The sequence below is a fragment of the Anastrepha ludens genome, chromosome 6 (genome assembly GCF_028408465.1).
Source record: "Anastrepha ludens isolate Willacy chromosome 6, idAnaLude1.1, whole genome shotgun sequence".
NCBI lineage: Eukaryota > Metazoa > Arthropoda > Insecta > Diptera > Tephritidae > Anastrepha > Anastrepha ludens.
The window spans coordinates 24,114,407-24,133,937 of record NC_071502.1 but is presented as its reverse complement, the minus strand read 5'-3'; the positions used below and the strand labels follow the sequence as shown (position 1 = coordinate 24,133,937).

Genomic DNA, 19,531 nt, shown 5'->3' with positions numbered 1-19,531 from the left:
TGACATTGATGGCTCCATTGGTAAACGACTACCTCGCCTGCCTTTCTGGCTTCTTCACTGTGAGGAACTTACAACTTTCCCCCACTAAATTACAATGCAGGGGGCAGTGGATCCACCTTTCATGAAACCATGTTAGTCAACAAGAGATAATACGATGAACCGCAAAATAAATTTTATCTTTCACTAAAAGTTGACATAATTTTGAAACCTTGCATGATTTGGTCTATAATTGGCAATATTTTTCTTATTGCCACTTTTGAATAATGAATTAATGACAACCATTAAACTCCATGGCCAGCTCCGAAAATGCCTTTCCTTTACAGGCATTCAACTCTAAATGCCATAAGACTTGCAGCCTTTTGAAACCAACCTATTTCATATTCAGCGTTAAAACCGCTAAAAAACACCCGCTGCCTACTTACATATATACATACATATATACTTGTATATATGTATGTATGTGTGAGTCGCAAGTCACTCCATGTGCTGGAATTGCCCAACGCTTTGGTTTTTTTATTTGTGGTTTGGTTAATTGCTAGAGTTAATTGGTTGGCCGATTGATTGTTTAGTTGGCTGACCGATTAACATTGCTAGCACGCACAATACCAACAACAAAAGCACAATGCACGCTGATACCACCGACTGCGTTTTGAGTGAACAACCAATTTTTATCAACAAACTTTACCTTGACTATACTTGGCCCTAAATCTGATCAACCATGCAGCCATGCAGTAAATCAGCCATTCAACAAAGTAGCGACTCTGTTTATAAAATTTTGATTTCATTGGATTTCTTGCGATTGTGACTTTTTGTGAAGAGCAATGATGATCATGTTGTGTGAGGTAATGATTTTCTGAGATGACAGTTGACTTTCTGCGATATCTAAAATTTTAGAGAGAGGATAATTAGAATTTCGATAGCTCTTTGGATCTCAAAAAGAATGATCGGTGTTCTCGTGAAAATGAAGTCAATTGATGTACTCTGTACTTTACAATATTCCCTCTCAACAGCTAAATGCACTAAAAGGTACATTGAAAAGTTTTAAGATTTTGATTCTTACTTAATTTTAATAATTTTGCTTTTTTATGTAAATATAGTTCACCCTCCTCCAATAATCATATAAGGTAGTCTGGTCAAATACTCATTTTTTATAGATATTTTTTAGGAATTTTTATCTGAATCGAAAAAGTTAAACTGATTATTCTTCTGTAGGCTTATTGTTGTTGTAGCAGTAGCTTTGCCCTGTCAGTGTAGTGTAATCACCGGTCGTCTTCGTCTAGCTCATCTAACAGTAGGCCCAGGAAACTAGCTGTTTCGACTGGTTGGGTCCAGAGGGAGAGGGGTGCTAGATGAGTGGGTTTCATGGGTCATGTGAAAAGGTGGTTAGTATCGTTCGGGGTGCCTTCTAATGCCGGACATATGTTTAGTATGTCGGAGTCGATTCTGAATAAGTAGGAGTTTAACCTGCTACAGTATCCAGAACGTAGTTGTGCCAAGTTTACGCGGGATCGAACTTGGAGCTCTTCGTTTGCGGTTGGTGGTGGTTGAACTCCGATAACGGCATTCGGGGGTCGGGAGCTTAGGAAGGTGGTAATGGTCTCCCGATGAATGTCGTCTGTACACTGTCCGACCCAGTAGCTGTCTGTCTGTTTTGTCTGGAGGGCTTCAGGATGTCGGTACAAGCCTTTTGGATGGCCTCTACGGACACAAAACGTTTTCCTTTCATGGCCAAATGCAACATTCCGAATAGGTAGAAGTCACAGGGAGCCATATCAGGCGAATACGGTGAGTGATTCGGCACTTTGACGCGTAGTTTCGGGTTCATGTTGGAAACACCACGTTTCATCACCAGTTACAATATTGTAAAGGAAGCTATCGTTTTTCCCGCCTCTTTAATGAGATCGTTCGAATATTGAATTCTAAGCAATTTTTGGTCTTCAGTTAATTTGTGCGGAATGAAACGTGCACAGACCTTTCGTGCCTCCAAATAATCAGTTAAGGGGTTATATACAGTTTGAAGGCCGAAAAAACGAATTTTCCAGAAATTTTTCTTAGAAGTCTTTTAAATTTTTTTATCTAAAAATTTGTACACTTATTATGTTATCTTTTAACAATTGGTATTAGTAAAAATATTTATTTAGAAAGGAGCTACAGCTGATCAGGTGACCACTATATCTCTAAACTGGATCTTCTGAAACTAAAAAAACCAAACAGATTTCGTTAAAGTAATATTAAATGTAGTAATTAATCGAAGGAATAAGCAAACTAAATTTTTTTTGGAAAGTGGCGGTTTAAAGTCCGGCCTTGTATAAGGTGGGCCATGTAAAATTTGCTTTTTGAATCGGCTATAAAAAAAAACTAATCAATATTTTTTCATACTTTTTTTTTATTTTGAAGATTGAACATTGTCGTTTATGAATGAAAAATAATATCGTTCAAATGACTGCCACGACTGGCTTTACAGTAGGCCATTCGATCAACCCAATTTTTAAGCACATTTTCGATTGTTTGGGCTCCAATTTCATGAATGGCAACTTCGATTTCGTGTTTTAAAGCATCAATCGACTCTGGATGGTTCGCATAGCATTTGTCCAACGGGCTTAAATCACAGCTCCGAGGCGACAAATTGATATCGGAACTTCGGCTGATTATTCGGTTTTCAAAAACGGTAGCCAAAAGTTCGAGTGTAACTCTGACAGAGTGACAAGTTGCACCGTCATTTTCGAAAAAAAATGGCCCGATGATACCGCCAGACCAAAAACCGCACCAAACAGAGACTCGTTGTGGGTGCATTTGCTTCTCTACAGTAACGTGTGGATTTTCTAAGCCCCAAACCGACAATTTTGCTTATTGACGTAGCCACCGATGTGAAAATGAGCTTCATCAGAAAAGATGATTTTTCGGTAAAAAATTTTCATCTTCGGTCAAACGATTTTCTACCCATTGAGCGAACTGAAAACGCATTGGATGGTCATTAGGCTTCAGTTCTTGCACCAATTGAACTTTGTAAGCCTTCATACCGAGGTCTTTATGTAAAATTATCCTCAAAGAAGTGCGTGAAATGTTCAATTCTTGAGAACGATGACGAGTTGAGGTTGTTGGATGTTCACGCACATTTTCGGTTACATCAGCAATGTTTTCGGGTGTACGCACTGTAGGAGCACGTTCACGTGTTGTTTTATCCATTAACGATCCACTTTCACAAACACGATTAACAAATTGATCCACAAACTGTCTTGTTGGCAAATCTTTTTTTTTTTGAATTTTTTTTTCAAATTTCTCACAGTTTGAGTAGAAGACTCACCACTTTGGAAATAGGTTTTCAATATTTCCCAATTCTGTTCAAGCGTATAGTGTCCCATTTCGTAAAAGTCAAACCTTTAAGTAAATTATGAACACATTTGACATGTCATTTGTGTTACCATTCTCAAAAAAATAGGTGGTTCAAAAAGCAAACGCTATATTGCCTACCCTGTAAATATTAACTTTGATGACATAGTAACTAACCTGGGTTTCTGAATAAATTCAAGATTATCTTACGTTGCCCATGTAAACTTTGTTGTAAACAAGGTATATAATATTCTTAGAAAGCTATCTTGTACTGCCGTAAATGCAGTTTCTAACTTCACTTCTAACCTTTAATCCCCCTTTCGTTCTCCCGTTCCCACCATCTTTCTCTTTTTCTCACTTATTATACTACGATTTAGTCTATAAGTTTAATAGTTAAAAAAGTTTTAAATTTTAAGTAGCATTTTTATGTATACCATCCTCGTATTCTAGAATCATAAGAAGTTGTACTACGACAAGACCTTGTGTTACTAATGTCAACGACACAGAAAGAGTAGTACGAAAGAGACCGCGAGAGCGTACGCACGTATACGGAAGATATAGAAGAACCGCATCACTTCATATTCATTTTCATTAAATATAACCACTTGGTGTTCTGGCCTTTACATTATGTACAAAACAAAACAAATAAATTGAAATTGAAAATTGAAAAAATATTATAAAAATGGGAATTCTATTCGACGCAGTCTATCAAAGCTCTGCTTTATAAAATCAATTAAATTACTTGCAGATATACAAATTTTTCCATGCCTCTGACTACTCTAAACCCCCGCCCCAAAGATGGTTGTAGGCACATTTCAACTCAGCCATTCGAGATGTGACGTCTTTGTTTTACTGCAGGGTTTTCAGCGGTAGTTTGGCAGCATATACATACGCACACACACCTACATGCATACATAGGCACACATATAAAGATAAAAATTGTGCTTATCCATTGAATTCTTCGTACTGCCGACGACTATTAATTATCGCTGGCAAATAAAGCGAGGGTCAGTTTCAATTAAGAGTATGACATTTGATAAGGTATTTTCATTTAAGTTTCAACTTCGTATAAAATTCTGCAAAATTGCAAGAAATTGTGTAGTACTCATATATTATATACATATTTACATACGTACACATGATTCAATTAATAATCAATGATGAATTATGATACATACATACACACATAATTAAGACACTTTATCTTTTCCCAATGTTCGCAATATTTTTCATGCTAAATTTTTTTTGTAAATTTTTTATTAAATTATAGTTTTTTGTATAGCAAAAGTTTTACAAGTCAAAGTACAAAGCTTTGTAAAAAATTGCCATTAAAAAATTTAAGAATTAAATTAATTTAACGAACTTCAAAAAGTGTTCATCAAAAATTTAAACTTTTTATTCATGAATTTTTAGAAAAATTTAATGGACAAAACTGCACACATGGAATTTTTCTAAAAATTTTGAATACAAAGTTGGTAGTTTTTAATTTTCTGTTTTTTTTTTGAAATTTTTTAAGTTTTTATAAATTTTGTACAAAGTTTAGCGCTTTGAGTTATATGGTTTTTGTTACAGAATGAACTGTACTTTTATATATTTTTGCAAATTTATTAGTAAAATGTATAAGTAGTATTAATAATAGTTACTAATGTGGATTAGTGGATGTCAACCAACAGTTTCGTATTAACCGTATGAAGCTATTGATCAATTTCTTTAGGTGTGTGATATTTAAACCCATTGAGAGATCCACATGAGAGCCCAGATGTCTGAATCTTAGTCCACGAGAGTAGGACAGCTGAGAAGAAGGTGTTGAGATGATTCCACCTCGTCCTCCAGACAGCTTCTGTAGAAAGAACTTGAAGCAATTCCAAGTCTCACCGCATGGACACTTAGCAGACAATGTCCGGTAAGGATTCCTACCAAATTCGAGAGCTGCGGCTTTGTTAGCCTTAGAAGTTCCCTCGAGCGCCCCCGATATACCTGTAGCGAGAAGGTATTCGCGACTTTGCACGTGTGTGCACTACCCCAGCACAAGCTGAGTTGATCTGAGGCTCATCTATTCAGGAGCAAATCACAGGATCTCAAGGGAACCCCAATCCTCTCGTATGCGTATTTGCGATGAAACGATGAATAACAATAATAATAATTATTATTATAATAATAGTAAAAGTGAAAGTTAAATACAAAATAAAATAGTTAAAACGTAGTAATTCGTCGCGTTCCTATTATTTTGAACCCATGTGTACAGTGAATTTTCACTTAAGGGGACAGATACCTGAAAATTTTCGAAAAAAAAACTTTTTTTTTTCATAAAATGTTAATATAATCCTTTAAGAATATGTCAAAAAATTTCTAGAACGAAAATTCAAGTATTTCTTATATTATAGATCCTCAACCGTGACGACTCTATTCTTTGCGTTCGAGCGCTGAGAGAGGTATAGTTACGTTGTATTCAAACTTTGGACGCGTTTTTTCTCAAAACTATATTTTTCGAATCGGCGAACTCGAAAAGTTATTGTTCGATCTCCCTGAAATTTTGTAAACATCTTTTTTATGATATTACTTTCCATGTGTCTCAAGTTTTCGAACATTTTTCGAAACAAAAATAGTGGTAAAATTCGCTCCAAAATTCATTTTCTTTAAGCATTTTATTCCGCGAACTTTTTTTCATTTATATTCAATTCATATAGAAATTATGACATTAATAAACGAAAAAATTTTGGTTTTTTTGTATTCAGGTCACTGACGCCGATGCTACAATGCCTGCCGATTGAGAAGCCCCGCTTCGACCTTCCTGGAAGAATTGCGTGTGCATCCACCATTTTAAATGATTAAAATAAACAAAAAATGTATATTATTTTAATGTATAAATAAACTGTATGCCAATTTTGAAAAATTAATTAAATATTGACTTCTTCATTTTAAATAATTTTAATGAAAATCAGGGAAAATATGACCGTTTACAGGTATCTGTCCCCTTGAGTCGAAACCTAAAGTACTGAAGAATTTGTCTGCTTCTGAGAAAAGTGTAAAATAGTTACAAATATGTTATGGGATAATTATCCGCTCAAGAGAAAAAAAAATGTTTAAGGATTTGTGCTACTGAAAAAAATGTCCACCAAGAACAACGCAATCATTTCAACGCCGCTCTAACATTTCAATACCATTTTTGTAGAATGATTTATCTTTTGCTCAAAGTAGGCCTCAGTTTCAGCGATAACCTCTTCATTCGAGCGAAATTTCTTACCGGCGAGTATTTTTTTAGGTCTGCGAACAGCCGATTGTCGCTGGCACCCAAATCTGGCGAATGCGGTGGATGTGGGAGCAATTCTAAGTTCAATTCATGCTCAGAATCATCAACACGTTGTTGTTTCCGGTCAACAGTAAGCAAACGCGGCACCCACTTTGGACAAAACTAGTTAAAGACTTACTTGTCTTTGGAAAAATATAAAAATTTATTTTTATGAATTTAATTTTAGGGTAGTTCTTAGCACTATGTTAATACTGGACTGACTGCCAACATATTTGACAGTCGTATTTATACTTATACCTCATCTTACTGTTTTAGGTACACAACTTGTATATTAGATTCTTTGTTTGATGTTTAGGAAAAACATATTCATTATTTGTTTTTCTTAAAATATATTTATCTTTTGGTATTCTTAAAATATGTTTGGATTTGTTCAGCCCTGCATGATTATACTTAGAATTTACTTAACTATTTTTTTTTTTATTTGTGAATGAAATCATTCCTTAACTAGCTTCCATAGTCAAATGCTCATGCAATAGAAAGCCAACGAGTTCTTTTGATACCTTTACGATGTCAGCTAACTCAAGCAAATTCACTTTTTGATCTTTCAAAATGATTTTATGGATTTTTTTTTTTATGTTTTCTGGTGTTATCGCTCATTTGGATGTCTCATCGGTGTCTCCACGACCACGTTTGAAGTCAGCAAACCAGCGTTATTTCTTATTTGCTTTAGTCCAACGATTTTGTCAAAATGCAATCGCAAAACAATTTTATATAAAAAAACAAATTTCATTTTTTATTATTTCATGTTTGTTATTTATTTTGCTTATTTTGTATTAGCATAAACTTTCCACATCCATATACGGGAAATGCTGCTGGAGTGACAGTCCTTGACCGGATATAAATCCGGGTGGTTCCAGTAGCGTAGAACTGACTGTCGTGGGAACGTTCACATCTCATCTTTTGTAGATTTTATATGTTAATCCCACTGCGCCTCGATTTAAAAAAAAAAGGTTTTGAACACGCAAATCTTCGAACTAAAGAGCAATCCTGATTTGCTGATCCCGCACAGAGTGACTTCCAATGCGGCTAATTTTCGTTACAAAGACTGAAAGGTGCCTCAAGCGAAATGAAAAAAAAATATTTAGATCATAAAAGAAATATTAGTTAACAATAAGGCCATTTTCAATGACACATTTCCGTTTTGTTAATGAAATTTGAATTATGGATGCAGCGTTTCAGATCCAACGACAAACAACCAGACAGCCAAACATAAATTTTTGTATGGACATGTGTACATACATAAATACATTCCATTGTGATAAACAAAATAAGCGCATATCGCAAAATGTATGTTTTTTTCTTATTATTATTATAATTTTTTTCTTTTTTTTTTGCTGCATTTCTTTGAACCATTTGCACAGTGACGCAAGACGCGTTTAGTCTGAATATTTCAGAGTAAAATACACATTTTCGTGTTTGCCATTTTCTCAGCTACTAAAAATAACTAAGCGAATAAAAAAAAAATAAATATTTAAGAAGCGGAAAATGCGTAAAACGAGTGACAACTGACTTGGCACTAACAAACGGAATTTACTTAAATAAATTCTATATAATACAGCTGCTTTGTATCTACATATATATGTATGCGTGTATGTGAAAGTGTACCATAACTGAGTTTGTTTTTTGAATTATTTTACTTAATTTACACGCACACCAAAACGTGTGGAATGCATGCAAATTAATTATTTATAAATAACACACACACTCACACATATTAACATGCAGTGTAAAAATTGTGTACTTTTTGTTGTTAACTTCAGTGCTCGCTCACCTTTACAGCTGTTTTCCGTTTCAATTTTAAAAATTGTGTCAACGAACTGTTTTTTTTTTGTTGTTTATTCTATTCCCACTAGCAAAGCGTATTTGCCTTCTTTCTACGCGTGTTTTTGTCACCGCTCTAATTTGACGACTGTTCGTTTCTGAATTCAATTTTCAAAACAGTCTTTGACAATTTGTGTATGTTATTTTTTCGCTGGGAGGAAATTTTTTTTGACTTACCACTGTTTCTTGCCCTTTTAGCGTATTTGCTTTGCTCTATGTGCGCATAAATTGCGCTCTCACTGTCACTTTGTCAACACCTGCGCTCTTTTGCTTAGAATTTATTAGCATTACGCGCTCTCTCTCATTTTTTTAGCCGACTGTAAAATATGTCGCTCACTCGTTCTTATTGCATTTGAAGTCAATGTATATTTTATTGCTTCTTTTTACTATTCCACACAATTGTTTCTTTAATCGTATATTGCATAAATAAATATAATATTAAAAAACACTAGCACACACACACACCTTACTTCATATAAAGCGCTTGGGGTGCGATAATTTTGTTTAACAGTTTACATTTTAACCGGCTCCAGCGAAGATTTGCGAAAAATGTAAAAAGTATTTGTGTGTGTTTGTATTCGCGATTTGAAGTATGTATGTAAGTGCTTAAAAGTCCGCTGTTAATTACAACCGTAACGGTACATGTTGTGATGATTAAAGGATTGGCCAGGCATTTCAGAAATATGTATCAAAAGCAAAAGGAAAAACACAAACAAATAATATTTTGGTTTTTAACTTGACGTTTTATATGTAACTTTTTGCACACAAACGCTTGTCTTCTTCTTTCCTTTCCTGTTTTTTCTGTGTTTTGTTTTTTATATTTTAATCACTTTGAATAGATTATTGCTGCTACCACTTGAAAGGACAAAAAAGCATTACAACATTGGGTTGAATTATGTGGGCTTTGCCTTCGTTTTGACCGATGAGCAGTTTCGATTTTTCCGCAAAATGTGTTTGGCTGGTGCCTTCAAAAACAAAAGGATGAGGAAGCAAGTTTGCTGCCTGTTTTGGCTAAGGCATTTATCTGTTCACAAAGCAAAAATTACTTATACAAATACACTTGCATTAATAAAACTCTTTGGAATGTGCTTTTATTCACTTCTTAGATTATTTCAAAATTCCACTTTTCAATACGACTGGGGACTTGGGTGATGAAACTTGTTGTTTTATAAAATTTACCGCTACGCATACAAATGCAACCAATATTAAACAAGAACAAAATTTTACTGAACGGGTTCATGCTGCTCAGCTGGGTATATAAACGGTATTTGAACTGAGCAGCGCTCTCCTTGAAAGAGAATGGCTAAGCAAATCTTGTAGGCAACACTGGCATAATCATCTGTTTAGCGCTCAAATAGCGGCGTTTAGTTGAATGTAAGTGAGATGCGCGAAGAATGTAGTAGAATATTGAAAATAGGGTGCAAACAAAAGGCATACTTTTAGGCGAAATAAGCAGCCAATTGTAGAGTGATGTAATAGAATGTAAAATGAAATAAAACAAAATAATAAAAAATAAATAAAATAAAAATGCAATGCTATGAAATAACTCAAAATAATACAAAACAACAAAAAATAAGTAGGCGATTGAGGACCAAAACTAACACTTTGTAAGGCCCTTCCTAATGTATGGCTCAGAAGCTTAGACGATGACCACAGCCGTTCCCACGACAGTCGGTTCTACGTTAACAGAACGACCCGGATTTATATCCGGCCAAGGACTGTCACTTCAGCAGCATTGTATGGGGTATGTTTATGCTGCTACTACAACAACAACAACCACAGCCGATGAGGCGTCCCATGGAGTGTTTGAGAAAAATATTCCGCACGTTGGTGACGGCGAGTATCGTAGCCGTATGAGCTTTACGACGATATAGCCCAGCGCAGTGAATAAAGATCCAGCGGCTACGTTGACTGGGTTGATAAACGTTTCACTAGGCAGGGCTAGTTTAATGGGGCAGCAGCCCTTGGTCGGCAAAAACCCGAGTCATTCCGGCAACGTAGAACCGACAGCCATGGGAATGTCGTCATGTCGTCCGATTAGATACATACGCTCAGGCTCTGAAAATATTCGAAAGGGGTACTAGCTGGTGGTAGCAATGAAAGAGGAAGGCCTCCTATGCTTTGGAAAGATCAGGTGGAGAAGGAGATCAAGTGGTGTGTGGAAGGTGGTCGAACTGTGACTGAGTTGCGGTTATGTTAACCGCCTCATGATGCTAATGAAGTTCATCAGGTGACTAAAATCTGCTATATCAGCAGGGGTAGCAAAGAATTGAGAGCCAAGATGCCTAAATCTTGGTCCCACGGGAACCGAGCAACCAAGGAGTAGGTGCTGAGTGAACTTCAGCTCATCCTCCACACAGCTAATGCAAAAAGTAACGCCAAGTCGCATAGTCCTGTAAGGACATCCACGAAAATCGAGAGCTGCAATTTTCTTACCCTCAGAAGATCCCTCGAGAGCCTCCGACCAATACGTGGCCAGTTTGATTTCCCAACCAAGCTCACCCTTCCAGGAATAAACTTCAGGTAGCCAACGGGATGCGAATCCTCTTCTTTCGCGGAAAAACTTATTTGCAGGTCCCTTGTGTAGTCAGTTCATCTGCCTCGCCGTTTTCTGCATTGGCACTCTGACCAGGTACGCAGATGAGCTTCATAACGAAGAATTCGATTGCGATCGCAAGTGCAGTCAGATATTCCTCGACCAGCTTCGAGTGCAACATCATTCAGCTTAGGGCCCTGATTGTTGCTTTTCTGTTGGAGTAGATATTAACTTTCGTCACAGCTGCTCTGCTGCTTATTTGATTGCGGCTATCTCTGCTTAGAACACGCTGCAGCGGTCCGGTAACCTAAACTTGTATCTAATGGAAAGCGCCTTGTAGAATACTCCTCCGGTAACTCTTCCATCCAACTTCTAGCCATCTACGAATTGGTTTACCAGGCTCTGTCTCAAAATTATGCATCCCTCCCACTCTTCCCTTGATGGAATGTGAGTGGAAAATGCCTAATTTGGATTAAGTGAGTGGTTGCATTGATCAATCGCCAGGGAGATGAACTGAAAGTTTCTGAGGAAAGTTGAGTATTCTGAAGAGAATTCAAGCGTGTAGCCCGAGCCTCTCAGTCTGATTGCGCCACGTGCAGTGGCAGTTTTGTCTGCGATGTCTACAGGAACATAGCTCAAAGGAAATGCAGTGCATACTAACGGGTGATTTTTTAGCTATTATCTTTTTAAACAGTTGGTTTAAACAGCTGACGCACGTTTCGTGTTTTGTTTCACTGTCTAGCATCTTCAGTTTGGTCTATAATTTAACCATGAATCGTCTTACAAACGAATAACGCTTGCAAATCATTGATTTTTATTATAAAAAGGCGTGTTCTGTTAAGAAAGTTTAAGCTGGCCGAAGATCCACTTTTTTATCGAAAAATTGTGTTCAGCGACGAAGCTCATTTTTGGATCAATGGGTACGTAAATAAGCAGAATTGTCGATTCTGAAGTGAAGATCAGCCAGAAGAATTGCAAGAGCTACCAATGTATCCAGAAAAGGTCACAATTTGGTGCGGTTTATGGGCTGGAGGTATCATTGGGCCGTACTTCCTCAAAGAAGCTGCGAATCGTAACGTAACTGTGAATGGTGCGCGCTACCGTGAAATGATATCCAACTTTTTTTTGCCCAAAATGCAAGAGCTTGACTTGCATGACATGTGGTTTCAGCAAGACGGTGCCACATGCCACACAGGGCAGTAAAAGTCCATTCTGTTTCCTTGGCGGAGAAGGTGCAGGTGCTGATGAATTGATGCAATTAAGGAACTAGGATTGCGCCGATTTTGGAAAGCTTCCAAAGAAGAACGAGTGTCGTTATATATGACTAGTTTTTCCGTTTTCAATTCTTTCTTAGCCCACATCAGTGCTAAAGCTTCAGCCTTCAGTGCATATGTCATGTAATTTAAATTTACGTGACATTCAGTCGTCACCTTGTTTATGAACGACAAAAGCTGATCCACAAGAAAAAGAAGGTGCTGTTTCACCACGATGACGCACCATCACATTCAACCGGAGTTGTCGCCGTCAAACTGCTCGTATTGCGTTATTAATTACTGCAGCATCCCTCGGATTCATCCGATTTGGCTCCTTGCGACTTTTTCTTGTTCCATAACATGAAAAAATGGTTCGCGGGAGAAAAATTTAATGCAAACGGGTTAAAAAATGGCCGGAGCGTTGAGAGAAGTGAATCTTTCTAAAAGTGGACTATGTTGAAAAATAAAAAATAAAATAAAAAAATGGTGTATTTATTCTTAAGAGGTTAGAGGTAGTCAAAGGCCCGAAAAAATTATTATTTTGAATAATTTTTTTTTTGCTTGTCTATTGCTTTATTTTACAAGTTTAAAAAAAAATTAATAATTGTAAAAGTTATCGCTGTTTGTGTGGTGCCCGTTTCTCCAGAAGTCCCATTCGGTGATCATCACAAGTCCTTGGAGATTTATCTAAAATCAGTCGGACAAGAGAAATTACTTTTATTAATAGATAATATTGGGCTTGATCCAAACTTTTTTTCAAAATTAACAATATGGCGACCTCAGTAAATATTTTTCCGATTTTCGAGAAAAAAACCGACAATTAATTATTTGAAAAAAATCGAAATCCTTCAATCAGGCACAGTTTTTTATGTTTTTCAAAAGCAGTATAAATTTTATTGAAATCTACCAAGCGGTTTTTAAGCTACAGTGATCACCAGTTCAAAAAACGTAGTTTTGAGAAAAATGCATTTAAAATTTTGCTATCTGCTCCGGAGCGCCCGAGCGCCTCTTCTTAATTGTTGAATAACTCGAAAAGTATTTGTCGGATTCACTTCAAATTTTCACACAATATTTTTAAGTTGTTATACTTTAAGAAAATGAAAAAAATCAAATTTTTTTTATAATTTTTTTGTCTGACTACCCCTAACCCCTTAACTCGGGTACTTATTGAATTCCCTCGTACACACGAAGTTAGAGAATCCAATTCTCAATGCTTTCCGAAAGATGCAAAACTAAAAGCAGGTTAGTCGTGTTCTCTTCAGTACTAAATTCGTTTCTACTTGAACAAGAAAAGTTGTTGAAACGTTGTTGAAAGTTGTTGAAAAGTTGTTATATAACTATTTAGCAATTTGACTTATATTATTGAGCTCCATTGAGGTCAATAATAATATAATATATATGCATGCTACGATTAATGTACACTTATATTCAGACTTATGTGTTAGATTTTAATTCATTTTAATTTTAGATTTATCTATTAGGTTCTGAATGGAATGTCTAACACATGATATCTTTTAAGTCTAGTAATTTCATTAGTTTCATCAAGTAATGCAATTGCTAGCGGGTTATCGTGATAACTTATTCTCTGTAAATATTTTGTGGTAATTTTTTTAATTTCATCTTTTATAAAGGGAATTTCTAGATCAGTATGTATGGCTTGGCAGGCTGAGAGAGGCTGCAGATGGACAAAACTGATGTTACCTGTCATGTCCGATCGACTGTCGCAAACCCTTCTGTCATTAAGCAGAGGGGAGTGCAGACGGCTGGTTGGACTGGTGACGGGCCACTTTCTGTGGGCAAAGCACATGGAAAGGTTGGGCATCTCAGACAGTGTACTCTGCCCAGCTTGTGAAGAGGAGGATGAGACGGCGGACCACTTCCTGTGTGTCTGCCCCGCCTTCGCCCGAATCAGGTTTGAGGTCTTTGGCACTGATGTGTTAAGAAGCGACCATCTTGGCTCCTTGGCACCACAAGATCTACTCAGATTTCTTCGGAGATCGGGTAGATTTAAAGAAAATTAAAAGGGAATCCAAGTGTAGTACAATGGACTCAATTAATGTCTGAGTGCTGCACTTGCTAGTTGTCCCGACAAAAAAAAAAAAAAAAAATGTATGGCTTTATTTGTGACGAACCAGGGTGCACTTGTAAGAAGTGTTAAAGTTTTTGACTGATATCTTTGCAGAATTTCTATGTTAGAATTGCTAGCAGTTCCCCCCACAGTTGTACTGCGTAGGTAATATTTTGTTATTTAGATTTAATGGTGATTTTGGTCCTAGTAGCCAGTAAAGTTTGTTTGTTTTTATCTTTAACTGGGTTTTTTTTTTGCTTGAATATGGCATTTTCAGGTTAGCCGTTTGTCGAAATGTATGCCAAGGTATTTGACCGTATCATGTTTGGGAATTACAATATATTACCATTTAGATACAGTGAAGGGCATTCTTTCCGTCTCAATGAAAACAAAACATGCACAGACTTGTTTGTTTTAAATTTTTAATTTCCATCGGTCCAGCCACGTCTGTATCTCGTTTAGTTCTATCTGAACCAGATTGGTTGCATCAATTAGGGACTGATTTGAAGCTAGTATAGCGGTGTCATCAGCGTATGTAGCCATTCGGACATTTTCGGTTTCGGGTATGTCAGATGTAAAAATCGTATAAAGTATAGGGCCAAGTACGCACAGTGGGAATTTTTCATGTAGACTGCGGCCATAAATCAATTTTTTTCACATCGTTCGATTTGCATGAAATTTTCAAAATTTATTAACAACTAATTAAGAATTGTTGTTTTAAAATTTTAGACCATAATCTTTATTATTTTTCTGTACACAGTATGTCAAAGTTAAGGTATGACAACATACTTGAAATATGGGAGTTCAAAGTGCTATATTTGAATGCTTGTTATTTACATATGAAACATCACACAACATTTCTAAAAATGCAATTCGTAAGAACCATTTTGCTTTATTAAAAATGACAAAAAAAAAAATAAATTCCTAAAAAATGGAAAAAAGTTGCATGTAGCATATATACAGCCCAAAAAAATGAACATTTATCATTTTCAAAGGACTAGAAAATATATTGCTTGCAACCATGCGCGAAATTCACACTGCGCGCTATGCATATGTTTACGTGCAATAGTCGGAGCGAGTCTTGTCGCCAAAGCGAGTGGTGGGAGAGTACACAGAAGTGAGTTCTTAATGAGTTGGCGGTCAATCGTCAATTGTCCGTTATGGATTAAAATATAAATATGCTTGCATTATTATCTTTGTGACAGTGACAGTTAATACAAGTTTAATATAAAGTGTTTAGAAATTTATTAAAGTTATGGATAAATCTAATATTCGTTATAATGCGATTGTTGAACTATTGTTCGATAGGGATAAAGATATTGACGTTGTTGTTGGTGTCATATCAGCAAATTATTATTTGTCTGAGACAAATATAATTAATTTTCGCAAATTTTTAATAAAATAATAGGACTATGAATAAGTTCGTGCGGTTTTTTTCGAAATTTGAAACTTTATTGACGTAAAATGGTTACAAATTTAATATTCAAAATATTGTCCATCGCTGACTACTACTTTTTCCCATCTTTCTGGCAATTCACGGATTCCCTTTGTGAAAAATTCGGTCGGTTTTGCCGCAATCCACGAATCGATCCATTTTTTGACTTCATCGTAATTACGGAAGTGCTGGTCAGCCAGGCCATGTTGCATCGATCGGAAGAGATAGTAATCGGATGGCGCAAGGTCTGGACTATACGGCGGGTGGGGTAGGACATCCCATTTGAGCGTTTCTAAGTATGTTTTGACCACTTGTGCAACATGTGGCCGAGCATTGTCATGTTGCAAAATAACTTTGTCGTGTCTATCGGCGTATTGCGGCCGTTTTTCTCGCAGTGCTCGGCTCAAACGCATCAATTGTCGTCGGTAGACATCCCCCGTAATCGTTTCATTCGGTTTCAGTAGCTCATAATACACAACACCCAGCTGGTCCCACCAGATACACAGCATAACCTTCAGGCCATGAATATTCTGCGCCGACGTCGATGTTGAAGCATGGCCAGGGTATCCATACGTTGCCCGACGTTTTGGATTGTCGTAATGGACCCACTTTTCATCGCCAGTCACAATTCGATGCAAAAAACCCTTTCTTTTGTGCCGTTGAAGCAGTTGTTCGCATGCCATAAAACGGCGTTCAACGTCTCTTGGCTTCAATTCATACGGCACCCAATGGCCTACCTTTCGGATCATTCCCATGGCTTTTAAACGTTTGGAAATGGTTGATTGATCAACTCCCAAAGTTTTTGCAACCTCTTCTTGCGTTTGAGCCGGATCTTGATCGAGCAATTCCTCCAATTCGGTATCCATGAACTTTGGCGGCGCACCCTCGCGTTCTTCGTCTTCCAAGCCAAAATCACCACTTTTAAAGCGTGCAAACCACTTCTGGCACGTTCGCTCAGATAGAGCATGCTCACCATAAACTTCCACCAAGATACGATGACTTTCGGCTGCTTTTTTCTTCATATTAAAATAATGAAGAAGAATTCCCCGCAAAAACACATTATTTGGCACGAAATTCGACATTTTCAAGTGTGGTAAAAATATTGTTGTTTACGCTTCAAATAAAAAACTTATACTGACGTTTGTGCCTTACGACAGTAGCTCTCCAATGAATGTTTGGAAATGTGGATCGATGGAATAATAATCAAGTTACGCCATCTGTTGTAAAACCGCACGAACTTATAAATAGACCTATTATTTCTATCCAAAATTTAAATTAAAGTGGAACAAAAGTGCGCGCATTAAATCCAGGTTTTTAATTGATAATAATCAATGGCTTTCACGGTTTTATACGATAAATAAAAACGTTTTGAATATTGAGCAGCCAAGTACTTCGCTTTCAGCCAAACGTGGAAGACCTTGTATTTCATTTGAAGAAAGTCATGAGAGAACTAAGAGGACTAAAATAAAACAAATTTGTGAAAATTATTCTGAAGAGCTGATAGTCTGCAGCTAAAAGATATAATAAAGAAGAAAATTTTAAATCGTTTACACCTGAAAAAGCACTTAGCCTCATAATCGATGCTGCATTATCAAATCACCAGTATGAAATTTTAAGAAGCTCAGCCAAAGAAATCGGTTGTGATATTTTTCCAAATTATAAACAAATTTTGGCAGTTAAAAAGCAATGTTACCCTGCTAATATTACGGTTGAGGAAAATTGTAGTAGTGTTGGATTACAACAATTACTTGATCACACAGTTTCAAGAATTTTTAAATCTAAATCGCAATGTGAGGTTGAAGAGTTTCCACATCAGTTGCGTTTATTAAGCAAATGGGGCTGTGAAGGGTCATCTGGGCACAGCAGTTAAAGAAATTGGAATACCATGATGATGTAAAAAATTTATTAAAAGATTGAAAAAAAAAAAATTTTTTTATTGCAGTACTATGAAAAGTAGGCGTAAAAATAGTAGGAATAATTTGAAATTCACACCAAATATTGAAAACTTTTTAAAACGTAAATGTACCAAAATTTTAAAGTTTGACCTAAAATTGTATGCCAGTTAGAGCATTTTTTAAGTTAGTATTGTATGGGAGGTGGTCGTAAGAGGGGGCAGATTTTTACAAAATTATTACCCAATATTAGGAATTACACAAAATACAAGTATACAAAATTTTGTTATTTTTTTTTTAATTTTATGGAAGTTATGGCTAATTTATTGTTAAGGTTGTGTGGGAGGTAGGCGTAAAAGTGGGCGGATTTTTTTGATTTTTTAACTAGAAGTTTAAAATGTCTTAAAAGTGATTTCTACAAATTGTCAAACTTCTAGAATGACTCCTTGTATTTTTGGCCGCTGTGGCACCACTGTGGTACGCTACCCTGTGGTACTCCAGCTTTTATGTATGTAATATCAGTTATTTCTTCATTTACCTTAACGTAAAATGATCTTTCGGTGAGGTAAGATTTTAGTGTTAAATAAAATGGTGCAGGAAGTATTTTTTGTAATTTATACAATATAACAGGCCTTGATGCCATACTTTGTCGAATGCCTTTTGTACATCCAAAAATACGGCTGAACAATATTCCCTTCGTTCAAAGGACACGGTTATGAAATTAACAACAAGGTGGCATTGTTCAGGTGTACCATGGTATTGGCGAAAACCAAATTGATGTTCGGGTATGACCTTATTTTCTTTCAGTATTGGGAATACTCTGCGCAAAAATAGTCTTTCGAATACTTTGGAGAATATTGTCAATAAACTGATTGGTCTGTAAGAGGATATTTGGTTTTGTCGGTTTAATGACCATAACTATTTCGGCGCACTTCCAACTAATATGAAAGTATTTTTCAATTCTGCATAGATTCAAATAAGCAACAAAATACTAAACTGGTAATTTTCTCCTTTTAAACGCAGCTTCTACAAATATTTTCTAATTCAAGAACAAATTATATTATATTATATTTGAGGTTACTAATGTGAGGTTAAATATTTTCTAAACAATAAATACGGAAGACACACATTCACACAAGCAAACAGGCGATAGCCTTCCATGTTATACAAAATTATTACTGTGGACGCGCATTGGTCATATTTTTTATGGTTTTTGGCCATAGAAAGCGGAGCAAAGTGAAAAAGATGGAAAGCGCACAGAATATCTGCAGCACACGCACGTATGTACTTGCATAGGTGTGTGTGAGAGTGTGTGAGTGTATGAGTGTGAGAGTGTAAGTAAATAGAATTTTTTTTTTGTTTTTTTGCTTTTAAGATTTTTTAGAACTTTTTAATTTATCGGCCAGCAGTAAAGTCTCGAGCAAAACAAATACAACAAAACCAGTGTCACGTCCTTCAATGGGGATACAAAGAAAAGCATTTTCGCTTTTCAAAATCAAATTTATAGTTGGAGCGCAATGATTTTCCAAATCATTGCTTGCTTTGTTTTTCCAAATACTTTCGTTGGTTGCGAGCGGAAAAGTGTTTGCTACGCTGCTCTCCGCGCTCTCAGAGCTCCCAACGCTACGAAGCTTTTCCGAGTGTGTCGACCACTGACCGCTAGATTTTCACCAATAAAATTTTTTGAACGCTTGAGTATTACTAGCCGACTAGCCGATTTTCCGAGACTTTATTTCATGAAATTTTTGTTTTCGTTTTTTTTATTTTTTGGCTTTTGCCTCACCTTGCCAAGCACACACACACACACATGAGGCTCACATGAGGCTCACACTGACAAAAGGCGATTCCGATCATGGCGATCGCAGGAAAATTCACCAAAATCCCAC

The 19,531-nt window shown here is 36.4% G+C and overlaps 1 protein-coding gene across 1 annotated transcript in view; it reads right to left on the bottom strand.

Annotated features, from left to right (window-relative positions):
• The window catches only part of LOC128865943 (serine/threonine-protein kinase phg2), a 119,601-nt gene extending 109,931 nt beyond the window's left edge, over positions 1–9,670 (bottom strand). Inside the window, exon 1 of the mRNA XM_054106381.1 lies at positions 8,639–9,670. The gene's annotated coding sequence lies outside the window, so the exon portion shown is untranslated. The remainder of the gene's footprint in view (positions 1–8,638) is intronic.
• Between the last annotated feature and the right edge of the window lie 9,861 nt (positions 9,671–19,531).